We start from the raw sequence: 22,501 nt of genomic DNA, 5'->3' as shown, positions 1-22,501 counted from the left end.
TCATCATCTACAAAGGGAAACGGTTGTACAATTCTTGGTGTCAAGGAGGTCCAGACCGCAACCCCATTTTTGTAACAGAACATGGATGGTTAGACAAATCTCTTCCTTAAATTATTCACTCAGATCTCAGACTGAACATTTCTCAGGGTTTTAATATTTGATGGTTAAACCTTGCATGTGACTCTGGGACTGGGGGCAAGAGGGCTTCTTAACATTTTTTCTACTCCTGAACCTCTTACTGAATAAATGTTGGGCTGTTAATTCTTTCAAAACTATACATTTTTAATATTTTGTCAATAAATCATGACATGATCTTACTTGGAACACTTAAATGGACTTAAATGGTCCAACTGTACCTATTAAGCTGATGCCAGACTTTTCACTTATTTAATAAAATATCTTTATTTATATTATAAAACAGACATGAACTAATAAGCACATTTTGAAATAAGACATTCATATTTAAATCAATTCAAAATCTATGAAAAATGTCTGGAAAATTATTTTGGCCTGCTTATTGCATACAGTATAGGAGTAAAGTTATGTTAATATGGAAAGGACATGAAATTCTATACCACAGCTATTTTTGAAAGAAAGACTTAATTCCTTTAAATCCTTTCCATACAATCCTAATTCGAAATCTTTTCTTCTCACATTTTCTTGCTTCTGAGGCTCCATTCGCTTCTTTCGTTGTCTGCTCTATGTCTTTTTGATGACGTTTCAGTTTCTTCTTCTCATGTGTCTTTTTCTCCTTGAACAGCTTCTTCTGTGCATTTGGTGTTGGCCTCACATCTGAGTGAAAGGACAGGGGAGGCAGTAGTGGACGGCAAGGCCTGTAGGGTCTGGATGATGGGGCTTCTTGGAGCCAGTGGGGCTCACCAGGTGCAAATCTGGTAGGCTGTCTGAGGGAGAGTGAGCGAAACCTGTTGTCTCGTGGTTTGGGAGACTCCAGGGGGAAACTGGGCCTTGGGCTTTCCAACTGTGAAAAAGCATTTCATTTAGCATCACTATTAAATATATGCATGTGCACACACTTTGATATACTATCAAAAATATAATATAAGTTAGACTGTGATATTGTAGTGTCATAGGCAATCCATTTGTTGATTTGCCCTAACACATTTATGCTCACTATTTACCTGGATTTTAATTATAGTTCCTTATTTCAATCTAAAATCATCTCCTGTGTATAGCAGAACATTGCTTCATTGGATGTGCACTGCAGTGTAACTAAGTGTTTCACTTTTCCTACTTTCTCAAGCTGTGCTCTCAGCCTGCTCAATTCAGCTTTGATCATCACATTCTCCCTCTGCAGTTCTCGCACTGCTAGCTCGAGGTCTAGACCTCCAAGATACCGCCCAACACGTGCAGCCTTCCGTCGGTTGTCCTCCCTTGTCTTCCTCCGACATTCACCCAGGGTCTCTTCCTCCTCCACCTTATGGTTTCCCATTTGAAACATGCAGAGACATATGACCCAGCAATGTGTATTCGGTCCCTAGAGATCTTCGGCCATCAAAGATTCTATATATATATTTTTAAATCTGAGATGCTGCAGAGCCTCATTCTAATCCCTAACAGGCAATCTCTATCTAAAAAGGGCCTCATATCAAAATTTAAAGTGGTGTGTTAGTTGTAACAGTCGCCAGCTGTGTCGATAACTCACTCTACGATGCGCTGACACGGCGGAATCTTCCAGCTGCTTACCGTCCTCCTACAAAACAGAAACCTGCTTAAAACACTGATATCCAGCTCAACAGGAGGATGACTTACAATGTAGGTCGGATCTAAAGTGGGAGAATTGCTGCAACTAACTTCAAAAGGATGAACGCTGTTCTGCCAAAAATGCATCTCACTTTTGTAATCGTATCTTTTTGAAATGTTTGTACTACTGTTTGTCTTCTGTTTATTCTGACTAGCAGTTGCTATCACACCACGCGACTAGAATGTTATACGTATGACGCCGCATGGTTACAGAATTCAAAAGATTACAGCTCGGACGATATTGAACGCGCGTTAAAATACGCTCATGAATGAGTTTAACAGACACCTGTTCATTTCAACACACTGGCAGAAATTACTCTGCTCACAGAGCTTAGTAACGCGTTAGAAGAAAATTCGCTGCTGCTCTTTAAAACACTGAGCGTTTTTCTTAAAACACATAAAAGGTGCAAGATCACGCGTTGTCGTGTGAGCACCTCAGTCGTAAAAAGGGCTGAGTTGTCATGAATGCGTTATGATCAGGAGTAGTCGGCCGTACTGCTGCGACATCCGGTCAAATCAACTGTCCTCTAAGAATCAGCGCAGTAGTATTTTTGGTAATAGCAGCATCTATGGACATAAACGGCTGCGAAACGGATGGTTTCTTTCTCGTCAACTTTATAGTCCATTACACCTGCTCCTATAGATCGGGATAAAATCTCCATACCAAAACCTCTGTGCATTGGCATGATGAAAATTTAGAGCACGCAAATCCTTCACTTCTGAAACAGCAGAAATTACGTAATTTTACACAGATTGAAAAAAAACCTCAACGCTAAAGACTGCTGTTGACGGAGTTTTAATGTAAATATAGTAGGTTGGGGAAGTGTAACGATGAGCAGTGTGTGGAAAAGAGTGAGATTTATTAGGGGCAAATCCAAAGTCCAGGGTCAAATTATTAACATGGAGAGTCCGAGAATTCATGATAAACTAAAGTAAAGAAAAGAAAAGTGCACGAAGACAAACCAGGGATGCAGGCTATAACATTGGGGCGAGGATAAACATTCAGGCTTATATTCACATGCACGGAAGCCTCGATTAACAAACAGCAGCTGGACTTACAATAAATAGCAACAAGACTAAACTAAAACAGGGCTTAAAAACATGGTCAAATGAGCATTAAACCAGACACAAGTGCAAATTATGAGGGGTGCAGAAAACGAAACGAAGGAATGGAACCACAACAAGGGAGTAAATCAAAAATAAAGACACTAGACAGGGAAACCGTGGAGACATAGACGCTAGGAGGGTGGTCAGTGGTGACAGGAAGCTTGTTTCAGTCATGGATGTCTTTGGCAAAATGAATGCAACTAAAATGCTTTCCTCATGTGTCCTAATAACCAAATAATAACCAAGTTCTTCTTTATTTCTAAATAATATGCCTTTTGGAAATTGTATAACTGCGTGTGTTATATTACTTTCTTTTATTCAGAAACACGGGAGACTCAGGTGAAAAGTGTGATGGAAATTATACACTTATTATTATATCCTAAAACTTGTCTCACCTAATCATAGTCATCAGTTTATTAGATAAATGCATACCTATTTTTATGTTTGTGTTTCACATGTTCCATTCCTTTTCTTTTCTTTGAAAGGAAAATGCCTTAACTTAATCAAAGACTAGGATTAAAATAATAATAATAATAAAATCATAGACAGGTCAGCTGAGTCCACTCCCTTCTCGTAATGTCCCCATATTGACAGTTAAATATCACATATTAAATACATTAGAGACTGGAGTGTCTTGTTTTTCTCTGAATATTCCACAGTGCATCTAGAATTTTAATAGTTGTTTATTTCTGCTCAATTTTTCTGCTCTTATGTTAATTTGTTTTTGTCTTAAGGAAAAAAAGGCGACAAACGAGACCTGTGACCCCAGGGGGAAATCATGGATCAGATGCCTCACACCAAGTCACTGTGTAAACAACACCAGGTTCATGTTTTAGTGTGAGGAATGAGTGCAGGAGTGTTTTGAAAGAGCAAATACAAACACTAACAAGAAGAGAACAAAGAAAACAGGAAGGAGAAGCTCCTTTCCTTTTTGAGTTACTTACTGAGATCATTCTCATAGCAAGTTCATTACACCTTGTGTACTTGTTGTAGTGCAGTTAGCTGTTTCTATATTGGCTGAGGGAAGGAGCAGACCTGTTCAAGTCACAGATCCATTTACATTTAAACAGCAGAATCTTGTCAGTGGAGGATGTACTTTCTCAAACCTTTTTAACTGATATCTCGCCTGTGTCTCTCTGTGTTCGCAGGACAGTGACCACTGCACGCCTCGCACCAGGACACCTTTCCAGTGATGATTTTTTTTTGTTTTTGTTTTTTGCTTTCAAGTGCTAATGCCATTATGAGTTGCTAGACCATGAAGACATTTAAAGAATAATAAAATAATCTGATTTTGCTGTAAAAGACAGATGTCATGTTCACACTGCACAACTTCACTGCTTAATGTGATCTCCTGTTTACATCTGGCAGACACGCTTATCTATAGCAACTTACAGTTTCAACTATATTACAGAGCTAGGTCCATATAGCGGTAGGAGTTTGATTCAGTTCAGTTTAGCTCACTCAGGCTTTCATTTCTGTTGTCTTGTCTTCAGGTTTTGTTTCATTGTCCCTAATAAGTCCAACTTGTGCTCGTCTACTCATGTCTCACTGTCCTCCTTTGCTTGATGTCACAACTTCATTGATACCTAAAGTGAATGTTGAAAGTATCACATGTTCTTTGAGTAGGAATCAAACATCATTGCACTAATACACTGGACTGATAGTGGACTGCTGAGGTACACCTACCCCTGATGTCGTGATGTTACTGAGCTTCATCTTGTCTCAGATGCCTTCAAGACAACTGCTCCTATTATTTAATGGCCCCTCCCCCAAGAGAGAAGGAGGAAGAGACAACAGACAGTTTTGTTGGTTTGTTATTGCAATTTTGTATGACCTCGTGTGTGACGTTGTTTTCCCCCATTTTAGCCTTCGCCTTTGGCTTCGCCCCTCCTGTTTTTTTAGCTGTTTTGTTTATTTACATTATATATATATATTAGTGATGGTTGGATGAAGCCCCATTGAAGCTTTAGGAGCTTCTTCCTGATTGTGCCAAAAAAGATTCGATGCATTGGAGCATTGAAATCCGACATCAGAGAAGAGTGACATCTGTTGGCCAGAAAAAAATGATTTCAGCCTGCGAAGTGTGTTAATGCTGTGTGGTCTTACAGTTCAACTCATGTCTGTTCAGATCCACTGAAAATCAAGTTTAATTATTAAAATGTTGGAATAAATGCTTGAATGTTGTCATTATTGATTGTAGAATGAATAAGGCCTACGGAAAATTAATATCAGTCATATATTAGCAACAAAGTAACCACTCATCTGTGAATCATGAAAACGTGATTTTATAGGGAATAGAAAAATCATCTACAAAATTTGAAAATATGATCTGAGGAAACATATTGCTGGGGTATAGTGACTGTGGAATTTAATTGATTGCGCTTGTGGTTAACTGGGAACAGAACATAATACAGAAGAGGAGTTAGTATTCAGTTTAATAAACTGAGCCCAAACGAACACAGTGTTGGGGTTTAAGACTGTTTCTTCTCTGGTTCACGATTTTACCTGTATGTGGTGCTGATGTGCTCTAATGTTTTGCAAGAAGGTGTCTCAGCATTTCGGACGTGTTGTTATTAAAGGACAACTCCTGGGAACACTGCTGACATCGCACCTTTAAAAATACGACATTTCATTAGAATAAGACTCTTATTGTGTTATTCTACATAAACCATAAAGATACATTATGTTTCGTACTTACCCTATTTCTAGATATTTTATCAAAATTTTCCCATGCTTTGGAATGCTTATTTGATGTAGAAGTTTCCATTTTTAAATGACTCTCTGCCATAGAAAAGGCGCTCAGGATTTTACTGTGCCTTAAATAGTCATTGAGATAGCGGATAGCGCCAAAACTTTGAACCATCCCGCCCATTTCCAGTGTTTCATTGTCATTTTCGAATCTTCAAATGTCATAGTCAAGTGAGGGTAAGTGACTCAATACAAGCTCCGGTACACTGTGTCGAATCAGCAAGTGTTGGAAAACTGACACGAGCTTCGAAGCGTCTGTATTGAATGTCCCATCCCTAATATTTATATATATTTTTATTTATTTCTATATTTATTTATTTATATGAGAGAGACAGATTGTATAAAGATCACTGCAAGTGATTGTATAAAGAGTGTAAATAGTATTTGTTTGGTACTTTGGTGTTGGATAATGGTGGTAAGGAGTGACTGGCATTTTTGTTAGATGTGGGTTTTGCCTCTGTTTGTGTCAGGAAGTTAGGAAGGTCTGTTGTATGTTTCTTTTGTTTGTTGGGTTTATTTAGGGTATTTTTTTTTCATTAGTGTGGGTCCTGTAGAATTTGCACCAGTAAGATTGTTTGTTTGTGAATAATAATATCCTCTGTAAAATATATCTAAAAGGAGACTTCCATTTGTGCTTCAGTTTTGTTGCTATTTGTTTTTCACAACTTACATTCTGCTGTTCACGTTTCTTTTTCCTAGTTACAACCTCACAGCCTTAGATGGGGTCATAACAATTGTGGGCTCGTCCTCTGTTTCTCCTCTTCTTCTGTTTGCCTGTTCCGTTTGTTTGTTTGTTTTTTTTGTGTGTGTGTTCCCCCTCTCTGGTTGTGGTTGTGCCTCACTCTGCTAATACAGCAGAAGCTGTGGCAACCCTGTAGTCAGGCCACGCATGAATCCCAGGTTTTCTCCCAAGGTAAACCCCATACTAGAAATGAAATTGAAGTAGTTGGAGCTGGAAATAAAAAAAAAAAAAAAAAAAACAGGAACGAGAGGCTGAGCTGCTATGTCTTCGGGCTCTACAGGTAGAGGCGGAAAGGGAGGTGACACTTAAAAGCTTGAGTATGGGCTTGCAAAAACATATACCTCTTCCTCAGAAAGCTGTCTATCCAGCACTAGTAAGCCCTGTATCTTCGGGTACACCAGTGCCTAAGCCCAGTTTCCCTCGGGTTGCTGTCACCCCAGCTCCTTCCGACTCTGTCACTGGACGTTTTGATATCAGTTGACAGATTGCCTTGGTCCCTAGTTTTAGGGAACATGAAGTTGATGCATATTTCCCAGTGTTTGAGCACATAGCATTGACACTGGATTGGTCCAAGGAAGTATTGTCTCTCTTACTGCAGTGTAAGTTAGTTGGTAAGGCCCAACATGTGTGTTCCTCCCTAACGCTTGAGCAGAGCCTAGATTACGAAAGTGTAAAAATAACTGCTCTCCGAGCATATGAACTAGTGCCGGGAGCATACACACAAAATTTCATACGCTTAAAGAAAAACCCCTGCCAGACATTTGTAGAATTTGCCAAGGAAAAGTTTTATTAGACAAGTAGTGTACTGCATGTAACATTACCACAATTGATCAATTTAAAGAGCTCATACTGGTTGAAGAAATCAAGAACTGTCTTTTTGAGAACATATTAAAGTATTTAAATGAACAAGAAGTGTGTAACCTATCCTTTGCTTCTACACTTGCTGATGAATTTGTGCTGACTTCTGTGAGCTCCCTGAAATCTGATAGCCCTGTTTCGGCTGTTTCTGTGGAAACAGAGAGTGCTTCTATTGCCATGAGCGTGGACACATTATAGGTAATTGTCCTGCGCTTAAGTGCAAGAATGCTTGCTCACAAAAAAACGGTAAGTGCTGTAAGCACTGTATCCACAGAAGTCTTCGCTTCGTCCCCCAGATGCTGTGTTTCAGCCATTTCTTTTTGAGGGATATGTTTCTCTTTTCAAGACAGATGAAGACAAACAGTCCATCACAGGTTTACATGCTGCTGTGTCTCTTATGTTGGATAATGTGTTGCCTTTTTCAACTCAGTCATATTGTGGTAGTGACCATGTTAGTGCAAGGCGTTAAACTAGGAGTACTCCGGCTCCCACTGTATAACATTTATGTTAGAACTGATGGAGTCACAGGTATGGTTAAAGTACCTGTTAGGTCAGCTTTGCCCATGATTGGGGTGTCCTTTATATTAGGAAATGACATTGCCGGTGGAATTGTATTCCCCTTACCTGAAGTAGTTTCAGGCCCTATTGATCTTATTGTCGTTGAACATGCAGTATTTCCTGCTGCTGTGTTAAAGTGTGCTCAAGATCGCAAATTTGGGAGTACTCTGTCTGACATGGGGGGGGGGGTGTCCTGTTTGGGGTGTGTGCTCCAGGTTCACTTTCAGGATTCCCCACGTTTGAGACTCTGCCCCATTCCTCTGCTCTTACAGGTGTGAATAACAATAAGAGCGGACCCTCTGAAACAAGCTTTTGTGAAAACACGAATAACAACAAAACCGATGGGTGCATCAACGCACCGGTGATCGCGGTCATTCGAGCTGTGATCGGGACTCAGATTTATAGAATTATTGATGAAGACAGAGAAAACTGTTACGGTTGTGCTATTGACCATCCTAGTCAGTGTCAACACACATGCCTTTACGATCCAGATGAATCCTATTTCAGCCTCAACGCACCTAAGCTGATAAAAAAACTGTTCAAGCCATGGTTCATGCACACACTGTCAAGAGCTTTGAAGCTGTGTGGCATTCAGATACCTCCATCCTCTAGCAAGATTCAGGCTATCGCTGGGGTAGTGGTAACCGACCTGCAGGAGGAACAGAACATCAAATCCGCTCTCAAAAACTATAGCGTGTGCAGGGAGCAGGTACACGAAGACGTCGTGGACTAATGGAATCTGCAGGAAAACCTGAACCCTGGTGATCAGGTCATATGGGAAACCTCTTCGACACCTGCACTGATCCTTCACCTGAGAAAAAAAGAGTGCTGAGGATGGAGTTGATCACATTGTTCTGTAAAACCCTTGAAAATAGAGTCAGAACAGTAAACGTTACCGATAGGATCTGTATGTAATTATATGTATATAATTTTTTATGTATATAATCTTTTGCTGAAAAGATGCTAATAAAACCATAATCCATTCTAGCACTCTCCTCATTGTGTTTCAATCATTTCACCATGACTGATCATCTGCTGAAAAATATTTACTATACTCCCACAAACCCCGGATCCTATGGAGGAGTCGAGAGTCTGCAAAGGTCCGTGGTGGATGAAATCGGTAAAAGGGATGATGCTTACACACTACATAAACCATTCTCTGTGAAATTGAAAAGAAACAAAGTCATTGCAAAAAACATAGATGAACAATGGCAGGCCGATTTGTTGGACATGACCAGCATAGCGGAACATAACTGGAACATGAAATTTATGCTAACGTGTATAGATATACTTTCCAAGTATGCTTGGATACGCATGATGAAAAACAAGACCAGTGCCGAGGCCTTTGTTTTGATTCTAAAAGAAGGCAGAGTTCCTAAAAAACTTCAGACTGATGAAGGGAAAGAATTTTTAAATAAGTTTCAAAACATTAATGAAAATACATAACATCAATCACTTTGCTACTGGAACAGGACAAAAAGCATCAGTGTGTGAACAGTTCAACAGGACATTGAAAACCAGAATGTGGAGATACTTCACAGCTATCAATACGAGAAAATACATCGATGTGGTACAGAACTTTGTTCATGCTTATAACAACAGCTATCACAGCAGCATTAAAATGAAACCCGTTGAAGTGAATGAAGGAAATTCCTTCAAGGTGTTTAAAACCTTGTATGGGTTGTTTCAATGGAAAAAGGTGGAAAAACTAAGATTGAAGTTTAGAGTCGGTGAGACGGTGACAATTTGATAAAGGGTACGAGCAGAACTTTATGGATGAATATTTTACCATTTCTGAATGTCTAAGGAGACACCCTCTCATATACAAATTATGGGATTTCAATGGGGAAAATATACATAGGACCTTTTATGAACAGGAGCTGCATCATAGCGGGAGCTGATTATAGTGGGAAAAGATAAAGCCATTAAAATAGAAAATATTCTCTCTGAAAAAAATAGGAACCGAAAAAAGATTTGCTTGATCAAGTGGATTGGATGGCCCGATAAGTTTTACTTCTGGATTCCGGCGGAGGACGTTCTTAACGTTGTAAAAGATTAAAAGGGGGTGCTAAAATCAAATTGAAATTATAATCCGGTCACCATGGAAAAGAACGGATTCTATGTAACTCTACCGTGCAATGCCTCCAAAGACATGTACCTCGATAATAAGATTTCGTGCTACACAACCAAATTTTTGGAGCCTATAAATTTGGTGGGGGGCTGGGAGGTCACACTCACCGAGGTACAATAGCTGCACACATGGTATTCGCTGAAGGAGTCGGACATGAAAAGTATCTTTTTTGTTAAACTCTGCAGAAGGAGAAGATGGTGTGGTATTTACATGTATTCTGAACCATGGGTATTATAATAGTATAGAACATCTGGTTAACCCCTATACACACCAACGCCCCTAGCGGGCTCATGGGTAGGTCCAAACAGGCATGCTCAAATAAATTACTTAATAACACTGAATATTCTTAAAGTAAAGTACATTTATCAACATAACATTTCTTAGGACTAATACAAGTATCTGCTTACTGATTTTCAGCCGTGCAATGCATCCGTTTGCCAGAAATTGCATGCTGAAGACATGCTGGTAAAATTTCCACAAAAATGTGCCTGCCCTTTTAAGTTGCCCTTTAAAACATTCTTCCGGTATAAGATCAGATTTTGTTAAGTTCAGATTTTGTCATAAAAAATTCAATTACCATCAAAACAACTGTGTGACATGTTTAAATGGTATACAGAGTGTTGCTAAAGTTCTTTTAATTGCGTGCTCACTTCTTTGCGTAAAAGCGACGTTTTTCTTTCGGTTCGGTTCCTTCGGAACAAACCCAAACTACACAAGCCTTTGGTTAACTGAAACACTACTGCACACTACTGACATTAAAGTGTTCCTGAATAGAGCATTAGACCCCCCGTTTCTATTTTATATTGATTTTTATTGGCCATGGCAGCGCCATTGTCTTGGAGTGACAGCAATTCACACCTATGTGTCCAGGCGTTTCCAAGAGTTTCCAGAGCAAGCTGCTTGATTGACAGCAGTTTCATCAAATAGAGGAGGCTTAGATGAAAACGTAGACCCCTCACTTACCTTATTTAGTCATCCATTTAATGCTTAAAGGTATGCACATTGTGTACTGTCAGTGCTTCAGTGTTGTTAGCAGATAGCCTAGCGCATGGGTTTGACGTACAACTGTAAGAATGATTTGATCGCCAATACTTTTGGACATCATGGAAAGGAAGAGGCTTAGTTTAACTGAAGTTTATGTGGAGTTGTTTGGGTGCTGCTAGCATGGACTAGCTTCGAGGTTTGCATAGCAAATCACTGGATGTTTCCATTCACTGCTGGAAAAATTCGTAATCCTATTACAAATTGTAAGTATAAATGAGAAAGTATACTACTTCTTTACAATATTACAGCATTTACAATATTTTCCACAGCATTTACAGTATTAGCTACAGTATTTTCCCCTAATGATGCTAACAATGATGCTATGAAGCTAATATTGTTGTGGAACTTACTAAAGTAACTTACTGTGATGTTTTATCAAAAAGAAACGTGAAAACTTGATGTATAGTGATTGATGACTTTGTGTGCATTTGGAGAGGTTTTTGACTAGGAAGACTAGGACACTTACTGGAAAACATTGTGTAGCTACTTAGTCATTTCATGTATATGCTCAAAACTGTTCAGTTTATTAGACAAGACCCTGGTGAATCAGGAAATGTAGAGCATGAGTGAAGCTGAATCTCCAGCATCAATAGACACGTTACACCAAAAAAATCAAAGGCGTTTTATGTTGGGGTTTTTTTACATTTTCTTCTGTATTAGATGAGCTCAAATGGAACCTAAATGATGGACAAATAAGCCTGGGTGTAAATGGATGTCTAGTCCCAAGAGTCTACTTCAATTTGAATACTGAATAATCATTGTGCCATGTGTACAATTTCAGATATCTAGTGTTAAACTCCAATGAGTTTTTCCTACTGTCACCCTTGCCAGTGTCATTTGGCTTATTTATCAGTTGTCACAAGGTGTTAACGTTATTATGCACATGTATATAAAATGTGTATATACTGTATATACATAAATATTTATATTGCATTATTCTCTGCACCTTACATGTTATTTGCAGTTTGGATTGGATTATAAAGTGAATTTCATTGGTGAGTACTATATTTTTTGGTGACAAAGTATAATCTAATCTTTACAAAGCAGTGACCAGAAAGGAAGAGCTGGATGAGGCTTTGGTCCCCATGATAGTTAGAGACACACAGCCATTTAGCATAGTTGAGGATAAAAGCTTCAGGGACTTGGTAGCAAAATTGGATTCAACTTATATTCTCCCAACTAGGAAGGTATGTGTGGTGACATGGATACATTATGAGAGTAGTATTAAAAAAAATTATAATTTTCTTCCTTCCCTTTAGACTGCAAAGGCCATGGTTGAGGCCAAATGTCAACAAGAGAAAGAGAAGGCCAAAGCTGAGGTCCAGAAAGTTCCTGCAATGAGTTTGACAGCAGACATGTTGACATCTCTTAATGTGGATGCCTTCTTGGCTGTGACCTGCTATTTTATAGATGACAACACATTTCTGAAGTCTACAATACTTGGTGTTGTGAAATTCCTGCGGGCGCATACGGCTGAAAATTTGGCCTGTGTGAAATCCTCTCTTATGGAAGAATGGGGAATAAAATAAAGTCACATGTCTGGTTACTGATGGCACATCTAATGGGACTGCCTGTGGCAAATAGCTGAAGCTGCCTCATGCGCTCTGCATTGCTCACACCCTGAATATAGTTGTTAAAAAGGCTCTTGAAATAACCCCAGTGCTATCTGACATTTGTAGAACGTCAAGGAAGCTGGTGGGCTATTTTAGAAGCAGCACAACTGCCAAAGCTAGTAACATTATTTTCACATTGTTTACATATTGTTTTATATTGCTACATGTGTAACGTTTACTGTTTTATTGTTAAAGGAGATGTTGGACCTCGCTCAAGAGGATATGGGAAAATTAAAAAAAAAAGAAACTGAGGTTGAAACAAGGTGTTGGAGCGATTAGTAGAACTCAGGGAGCCTGTGGGGGCAGATTTGGCGGGTTTACAAACTGACATTCCTGCGCTGACCTCTGATGTGTACAGTAATGTTTGTGGGTGCCTGTCTATACTGTATTCTTTTCACAAGGCAACTGTGGAGCTGTCAGAAGAGAAAAAGGTATCTGGTTCGAAGTGGTGCCATTATTGAAAATGGTTTAAAAAATCTTCCAGGAAGAAGCACATGGCCCATATGGAGATCAAACCCCTGACATTGGCATTATTATGTCTGATTCTGTGAGCCAAGGAATATAAACCTTTTAGGGACATATTTAAAATATCAGATTTTCTGCCTGAGCACAGAGTGGGCATTTGTTTCTAGCTTTAACCATACCTCCTCTTTCTTTGGAAATCTGGCTCATTGCTGCATGAAAAAGCAGAAATATTTTGAGCAATTTTTTGTCTGGGTCTAAGGGGCAATTTAATCAAACCAAAATATGCTATTTTAGCTAGTTTGTCAAATGAACATGTCAAACCTACAGAGACAATGTGTCTAGCTACAGAGCTCTGCAAGGTTTAATTCTTGGAAGTATTTGAAGCCATAGAAAGTAATTCTGTAAGCATTGCTTAACTCATTAAAAAGAGACAGTTAGAGCCAATGGCTGCCAGATCTAACATAGCTCACATTTTATACTGTTTGCATAGCATATCAGAATCTGCAAGAACTATTCCTGTCATTTCAGGAATAAGCTTTTTTGACTTCACAGCTAGATGAAATATTTAGGGTGGATGCAGGATTTGGTATGATCTCCTAGAGAATTGCCATTCCACTGTGTCTTCAGCTTTTGTCCGATCTGCAAACAAGTCCCACTCTAGGAGAACTAGCTCAAGTGGTAGAGTGCTCTTTTAGTATGTGAGTGTTAGTGTGATTGATGCTCACATTCTCAAGTCTAGAATTTGTAGGGTTTTTTTTATGATGAAATCATTTCTGATAGCAAATGTTTTTGGGACCTGCTGCTGATATGCTTATGCCATGCACACATTACGTGACTTTTGAAGTTTTCAAATTAATGTATGGCTCACACTGTACAACTCTATGTCTTGGAATCTGGAGTGCTTAATTTGTGGTATCTTAGTGGCAGGCATAATCATATCCCAACACATTTCAGACTAAAGGATTTGAACTCCCTGGCACTGCCAGACACCTAACTTGCTATAATTTGATGGGGAGGATGCAGGTCATCTGCATGCCTCTGGAATGGCTTCCTTGACCAATTCACACAGCGATCGAGAACCTTACACTAATGCCAGAGTCCCTCTGATTTCATACTTTTCTCCACAATGTCCAAAATTTGTAAACAAGCACAAATCCATGGGTAAAGTTGTGTAATAAAAAACATACTCTCACTTTCCTGTACTTGGAACATGTCTTAGCAGATTGTGGTTTACAAGCAATGTTATAAGCAACACAAATTCAAACAGGTGCCCTTTTTGCAACAGGTGGTTTGTTGACAAGGGGTCATTCATCAGCCAAAACTCACATGGCCCATATGGGGATCGAACCCACAACCTTGGCGTTATTAGCACCACCTTCTGACCAACTGAGCTAATCGGCCTTTCTCAGTTCATTTCCCAGTTCTCAGTGCAGCAGTGAAGGGAACCTTTCCATGAAATTGTAGACTTGGTGTCAACAAGATTACGGCCACTTTTCAACCGAGCATAGGTGAAAGTTGACACATATTGTTCCCTCTGACAAATGGTTATTCTGCAGCCAACTTTTGAATTAAACTTCAAAAGCAAATGTGCAGAAGCTTTTGTTAAAGAGCAATTCAGTGCAGTTGTACACAGTGACGAAATCATCAATTGCAAAGTCCACTGAGCTTTATTGCTGCGAGTTACATAGTGCTGTCTATTACACCATGAAATTTGCCATAACAACAAAAATGTCATGTCTGATTCTGTGAGCCAAGGAATATAAACCTTTTAGGGACATATTTAAAATATCAGATTTTCTGCCTGAGCACAGAGTAGGCATTTGTTTCTAGCTTTAACCATACCTCCTCTTTCTTTGGAAATCTGGTTCATTGCTGCATGAATAAGCAGAAAGATTTTGAGCAATTTTTTGTCTGGGTCTAAGGGGCAATTTAATCAAACCAAAAGATGCTATTTTAGCTAGTTTGTCAAATGAACATGTCAAACCTACAAAGACAATGTGTCTAGCTACAGAGCTCTGCAAGGTTTAATTCTTGGAAGTATTTGAAGCCATAGAAAGTAATTCTGTAAGCATTGCTTAACTCATTAAAAAGAGACAGTTAGAGCCAATGGCTGCCAGATCTAACATAGCTCACATTTTATATTGTTTGCATAGCATATCAGAATCTGCAAGAACTATTCCTGTCATTTCAGGAATAAGCTTTTTTGACTTCACAGCTAGATGAAATATTTAGGGTGGATGCAGGATTTGGTATGATCTCCTAGAGAATTGCCATTCCACTGTGTCTTCAGCTTTTGTCCGATCTGCAAACAAGTCCCACTCTAGGAGAACTAGCTCAAGTGGTAGAGTGCTCTTTTAGTATGTGAGTGTTAGTGGGATTGATGCTCCCATTCTCAAGTCTAGAATTTGTAGTTATTTTCTATGATGAAATCATTTCTGATAGCAAATGTTTTTGGGACCTGCTGATACGCTTATGCCATGCACACATTATGTGACTTTTGAAGTTTTCAAATTGATGTATGGCTCACACTGCACAACTCTATGTCTTGGAATCTGGAGTCCTTAATTTGTGGTATCTCAGTGGCAGACATAATCAGTGATAAACCACTGATATGTCAACTGGTCTTAACACAAACCAGATTTAACTTTCTCTGTGGAGACTGTGTCTAACTTAAACCTTTCCTTCAAATAGAAGAGATCCTTGTTGCAGAGGTAATGTTTTTACCTTTGTATGGTTTTCCCACTCATAGTCAGGCAACACACACAAATGCAAACCTCTCACAGACTCTCTCACACACATCCAGAGCAGACATTAATATCTGACAATGTATATTTTACAGCACACTGCTGGCCATCTGAACACATGATGGATAGATATGGTATAGACTGTAGATATGGTATTATACAAAATGGATCTGTACATTCTGTAGATTGTGTACATATATACCCAACCATATACATTGTACATTGTGTATATAATCATAATATACATATATTGTACATACATTGTTAATATATTTTTGTACATACATAGAATATATATATTTATCTGTATATATATATATATATATATATATATATATATATATATATATATATATATATATATATTTTGTTGTTGTTTTTTTTGCTTTTTTTAAAAAATTTATTTTATTTATTTATTTTTTTCCTCTATGCACCCCTGGTTCTCTTCCTCAGTTTGGACAGAGCACTCTCCACCATTTCACTGCGTGTTATACTGTGTATGACTATGTATGTGACGAATAAACCGAACTTGAACTTGAACTTGATATGATTCTAATCTGCACTATTCATCTAACACATTCATAGTTATTCATCTGAACACATGATGTTTCTGTCTCTGTACCGCTATTAGTTATGCAATGGTGCCTCAATACTAGCAGTAACTGAACAGGGTTCTGTATAAATATGATCTTTATAACAGCTGCCATAACAGCAAAAATGTAATGTCTGATTCTGTGAACCAAGGAATTATTATTGATATTGTGAATATTTAATAACCTCCAATGCCAGCAGATTAAATTTTCACAATATTGTGAAAATTGTAAAGGATACTTTATTCATGTCCTCATTGCTAAAGATTGTATCGCTTTATCACAGAGATAAGCTAGTTAGCTAGCTAACAGTTGGGGTCAGCAAGTGTCAAACTCGGGGCTATAAACCATTCCTTGTGGAACCATTTCATTGTTCAGCTTTCAACTTTGATCGTTTAGGTGCTGGTAGTTTGTTAGCTAGCTAACTGTTCAGCAATAGAAAACCTACTTTTGTATGATTTAGAGACCCAAATTCACAAACCTGTGGGTTTTCAAATTTATCGTTCTCTCTAAATAAGCAAAATGAGTTAAGCCATTACTACAGCTATTGGACTGTTTGAACTACAATATTCGACTGTTCATTTATTGTTAATTAGATTAAATTAACTTTCATAAACATTCTGTATTAATAGAATGTAGTTTTTAATGACTGATTAACTGTGTATATTCAACATGAAGCTATTCATATAAAGTTTGAAGTTTGGTTTATTTGTCACATACATTTATTTGTCACTTTCATTTTTAGGCTGTAAAATGAAAGATCCTTGCTCACAATTATGTATATATATATATATATATATATATATATATATATATAAACTCCCTATTCAATTGCTGGTTCTGTAATCAAAACACTGAGGTTCCATATGGGAACAGAAACTGCTGGGACTGTCCATTCTGTGTGCAGTACAATGGCTTCTAAGAGGTATTGCTGTATTTGAGACATGGTGAGGACATATTTTATTGAAAGTCTTCCAATGATGCACCCTTAACTGAACCATTTTATGTTGTTGCTGCTGTTAAAAAAAATGCAGAATGGTGATTATAACGAACCGATCCTTGCACAATATATGGAGCACCTCAACCATGGGGTATCAGCTGGTGTCCCTGTGCTTGATGCATCCAAGACTCAACCAGACACTGAAGATCAAGCAGCTGGCTTCCTTCACTCCCAGAAAGGAAGTAGGTTTTCCATTTGAACTGTTGCCTTCTTAGTTAAAACATATGCAGGGTTGATTGCAGTGCCAGAGTTGTGAAACTATGCAAGGTAATGCATGTCCAGTGCTGGAATTAAGATCATAGCTGTAAATAGTCTCTGACTTGAGCAGAGATTGTGAGTGGGTCTTCAAGGGCAAACAGGATCTGATGGCCCACATGTAGTTTGATATTATTCCTAAATAACTAAGTTGACTAAGTTTACATGGCTATTTGAAAGAAGCTGATCATGTAAGCAGCAAAGACAGAATATCATTCTCTGACTAAGGATTTAGTTGACTCATGTTTAGCCCAACTAAACAGTGGTCCTGGCTGATTTTAGTTGGACAATTGAGCCACTGACTCATGCACAGAGTTCTCTGAGTATTTTGCAGTTTCTTACTGTACTGAGTTCTTACTGAGTATAAGAACAACTTTGATGCATTTGTTTTCTTTTCACTGAACAAAGCCTTCAACCTTGACTGTGGTGACATGAATTCCAGATCTGCAGAGTGTTTTTTTTCAGTAATGCATCTTTTGCCCGTGCATTTTGATTGCAGTGTTAGGAGGTCATAACTGCTGATCAGAACTTTGGACAAGAGGGCTCATCCTCATGGCTCACTGACTTTCATGTACAACAACAAACAATCTTTTCTTATTTATTTTTTTCCAGTTGTAACAAACCGTTCTGCTGTTTTTTAACTTCTGTCAAATTTATAATGGTTGTACAGGACAATTACGATGGAAATTGAGGTGTACAAGCGCCACCTTGAACAGACCTATGAGTTGTGCATGCCTGTCAGACCGCTGAGCAGTATGACATCCAGCACCAGAACCGACAGCTGCGGGCCCTGCTTTTCAACCACCAGCTCAGATGCAGCCAAGATGCGGACAAAGCATTCATTAAGGTGAGTAATTATTGTCAATGGTTGTCTTAGAATGGTGCTGAAGTGCTTAAGATACTTTTTGGCGATTCCATAGCCAAGAATTCTCAAGGTCACAACAAGCTGCATTTCTGTTGGGTGTGAATGACAGTTGCTCCTTCCCGGTTGATACAAAGTGACGATAGAAAAAAAGGCGTACACGGAACTGGTAGTGAACACTGTCCTTCAAGTGCATATAAGTGCATACAGTGTTTGAGCCTGCAATCCAGTTCATTACCCTGTCCAACAGGCTCCCAGGTTCCCCTCCACATCTTCCTTGTCAGAGATGAAAATTGATATTAAAAAAATGGGGAACAGTTGAAATGACTGAGCCAATACACTGCACATTTCACCTTGAATACTTTTGGTTACTTTTTTGTTCTTGGCTACCATGCTTTTTTAGGGATTGATTATCTCAAACATTGATTTATCTAAAATAAGCAAAGACCTGTTCTCTCTTGCTGCATTTTGCGGGGTGTTTTGTTTTTTTGTTTTTTTTCCAAATGAAGCTGTTGTTTTCGTTTTTGGTGGGTTTCATACTATCCACACCAGCTTCCAGGTTTCTCTCCTTTTACATACCAAGCAATCAGCTTCCTTTCTCTTTGCTACAGAGCACCTCTTTTCTGTCCACACCTGCTTGGCTGGTAGCTCTCAGAAGCCTTGCCTTCCTCACCTGTGCTTTTCTGGTTGCGGTGGCCATATGTGGGTCTGGATGTGACTCTGGAGACACATCCTCTCTCCACAACAGCCCGCACACTCTCAGCGGGGGAATCATCCCACCCAAAGAAGCCCACCAAAGTGACATTGAAGCCAAAGCAAAGAGCATCACCAAAACTATGCAAATGTGGAATGACCTGGTGGGTATTCTGCCAGAGAGAGGCAATAGAGAATATCAAGCTGATCTGGTAGTCTGGAAGCAACCACCAGATGGCTGTTGCTTCTGTTGGCCTTTTGACTTCCATCAACATCTACTCAGGCAGTAAAAAGAAATGGTGTACTGGGAGGTAGCAAATCTTGCTAATCAGTACTTGTTTTTGGCCTGTGAAAATACAAACAAACAATACACATATTCAAACACTTCTAAACTACAATTGCTTATCAGGATTTACACAGGCTTATGTTCTTAATACCTCTTTGCTTACAACTTCATCAAAGCGGTTTTGTTCTACAGTGTGTGCAAAGTCTACTTTCCCACACAGTTCACATCAGTCTTGGTTCGTCCTGCTGGTTCTTCATATCTGTGAATGTGAAAAATCTAACTTTTTTGCTTGGCTTCAAGCAGTGATCCTTTGATTGCATCAATCATGATTCATTTAGGATTACAACCAAGTGGTTCAATATCCAGCCAGAGGTGTACTCAAGTGAGGTAATAAAATGAAATTATTAATGTAATAATATGATGGCAGGAATTGTAAAAGACCAAATTAGGCTTCGGAAGTAAGCAGGAAGTGAGAATGACCAAATATGGCCTCTGTGGCAAGTGCGGGATTGAGGCCAGGATACCACCTAAAGATACAATTTTAATAAAAAATGGTTTTGTAACTTGATGAAAATGTATAAAGATTGAACCCACCTGAGACTGTTAGACATTCTGTGGACAATACCTCATCTGTATGCAACATTGAGCTCAGAATAAAGATGGCACCGGCTATTCTCTTCAATTAATTACTGCGTCTATATCTTTATTTTCTATTTAAAGTGTACTTGAGAAAAGGACTGGAATGTGGGAAAAATCTAGGAACCACACAAGAATGTCTGGAGGTAAAAATTCAAGGCTGCATAGCTGTACCTTAATGTGAGAGATCCTCCATTTCAGAGTCTGCTGTGTGAGAGTCCTGTGCCTTTTTTCTCTAGCTTGGAATAGGACAGTTGCTTCTGCTTCTTAAGGTTTTCAATCAACAAGGACGGTGGCTCCACTTGCAATGAACCATGAGCTTGTTATATTGAACTGCACAAGACAGTAAATTAACTCTTGTATTCATTCTGTATGAAGTGCACCTCACTTGAGATGTCAGCCAAAGTTTAGCAGTAAATATGCTTATCTGCAGTTAAGTGTGTTGCTATTGATAGACATCTTCAGCTAAAAATAAGTCTTCCTTGACCCTACTACACCAAGCCCAAATACAACACAGACATGCATGTGCTGTAGTTGGCTTCAAAACATTCAGTGAACTTGTCAGCAACATGGTCCAGATTCCTGCAGCATGTGACATGCATCTGCACGCATCCTGCCCCCACAGTCTCTGCCTGGCTCCCCCCACTCTCCTCCACCCCCAGTTTGCTCTCTCGTACTGCCCACCAGCAGCTAATGTCTGCCGCCGCAGCGCAGCACCTCCCACTGTATGCTGCATGCTCCTCTGTGTGCCTGTGGTAAAACCTCGCCAAGTTTAGTGTTCTAGCCACTGCACTCCCCTCCCCAACTCACACATCAATCTCAGAGGCAGATGGATTCCTGCCTCCCAGCCGCATCCCAACTTTTTGACCTGTACACATACTTGGATAAATGTTCTCTGTGAATACCAAACAGCAACATTTGTCTAGTGTACCGGAGACCTCTTGGAAGTTTTGTAGACAGATGAGGCCGGGCTGTGCTAGCTGATAGAGACGATATTTGAGCTTGAATCTGACTAGCACATGCACAGAAGCATAGGGTATTATGAAGGCTCTGCATGATATCGTGACCCAAGGTTGAGCTTACAGTTGGTGGCCATATTGCCTCATATCAAGGGCAGTGTACGTTGGAAGACCATAGCAGAGACGTGTGACCGAACTATGTGCACGAGTGCCGCATTCCTTGTTTTCTCCCATTTTTGAGTGAAGCTAATTGATAGTGCCATCTGCCATCTCCTTTTAGAAAGCCAGTGCAGTGCCTTGGCTGTTGATGAGTTGTTTTGTCAAAGGAAAGAATTGAAAATGTGAGCGGTGATCTCCATGTAATACTTAGGCTTTAATGCCCTTTACCACTCATTCAGTGCTTGTCTGAGTTTGTTTTCAGTGTTAGTGTGATTTTATTTAGGTGAAATTTGTTTTCAGTCTATCTGCAGTAGTGCACTTAAAGGGCCAGGAAGGTTAGTGGAACACATTTGCTCTGCCTCTGACCTCACAATTCCACTGTAACAACAGTGTTCAATTCCGTAATTTAAAAAAAAAAAAAAAAAACTTGGTTTGGTTTAAATTTGTTTAAAGATTTGTTTAAATTGTGTGTGCCAGTGTATGTGAGCGTGTTACAGTCTCTCTGACCCTCCACACCCATTAGTGCGTTCTTCCACTAGCTTCTCTCTCGTTCCTGCTTCAATATTCAAGGGAGGATTGAGATCCATTCAGGTAATTTTGCAGTCTTCAAAAAATGCATTGAAAGACATTCCAGTAGCTCAGTGGTGCACCTGCGCTCCACTCTGCTCCCCAGTTCGGAGGATGCCAGCACCTCTGTTTAGTCTTTTATGTTTAGTCTTTTTTAGTCTGTTTCTCTTTATTTCCTTTGGACTCCAGTGCTTTTTAATAATCTGTTTTGGACATGGTATGGCTGCTCCATTACCCAGGAGCCCATACAAAGGTTCATTTCTGCCTGCCTGCATAACTGCTGGAGGGAGGATTTTATGTCCAGAAAATGTTAAGATGGCAACAGCTCGGTGGGAGACAGTATGTGAGAATCACCTCTTAGGCTCATTTTACTGTTTCTCATGTAGAAGGAATTCCTTCACTATGTTCCCATTCTGAGCATCAAAGCCAACTGGGATGGGGGTTTGTCACATTCTGAATTCTAGCTCATGTCATATTTTGTCAGCATTGGCTTTGATAGACTCAGGTTATCAGTACAAATTTACATTCAAGATTAGTTGTCTTTTACATATATATCCCCTCTCCTGCAATCATGGCTAATTAGCTGCATCCGTCATTGTAATTGTTTAATTTTTCATGCTAGTTCATTCACCCTTGTATTAGTGCCATGCATGTGAAACAGACTCTTGAAAGGTTTTCTTTTTGTATCTTGCATGCCTAGCATAATAGGACATTCAAAATCCC

General features: G+C 39.2%; 2 long non-coding RNA genes across 2 annotated transcripts; both read left to right on the top strand.

Moving 5' to 3' along the window:
• Nucleotides 1-1,668: 1,668 nt before the first annotated feature.
• On the top strand, nucleotides 1,669-4,991 carry LOC145659478 (uncharacterized). Its single transcript, XR_014125705.1, has 3 exons — nucleotides 1,669-1,773; nucleotides 3,603-3,677; nucleotides 4,017-4,991. It is a non-coding gene; the product is annotated as an uncharacterized LOC145659478 (long non-coding RNA).
• Nucleotides 4,992-10,939: 5,948 nt separating this feature from the next.
• LOC145659422 (uncharacterized) lies at nucleotides 10,940-14,639 on the top strand. Its single transcript, XR_014125633.1, has 3 exons — nucleotides 10,940-11,152; nucleotides 11,914-11,944; nucleotides 12,209-14,639. It is a non-coding gene; the product is annotated as an uncharacterized LOC145659422 (long non-coding RNA).
• The last annotated feature ends 7,862 nt before the right edge of the window (nucleotides 14,640-22,501 follow it).

The sequence above is a fragment of the Electrophorus electricus genome, chromosome 10 (genome assembly GCF_041902795.1).
Source record: "Electrophorus electricus isolate QZ-2024a chromosome 10, ASM4190279v1, whole genome shotgun sequence".
Taxonomy (NCBI): Eukaryota; Metazoa; Chordata; class Actinopteri; order Gymnotiformes; family Gymnotidae; genus Electrophorus; species Electrophorus electricus.
The sequence above is the reverse complement of the archived record's forward strand: the minus strand, read 5'-3'. Positions and strand labels throughout refer to the sequence as shown.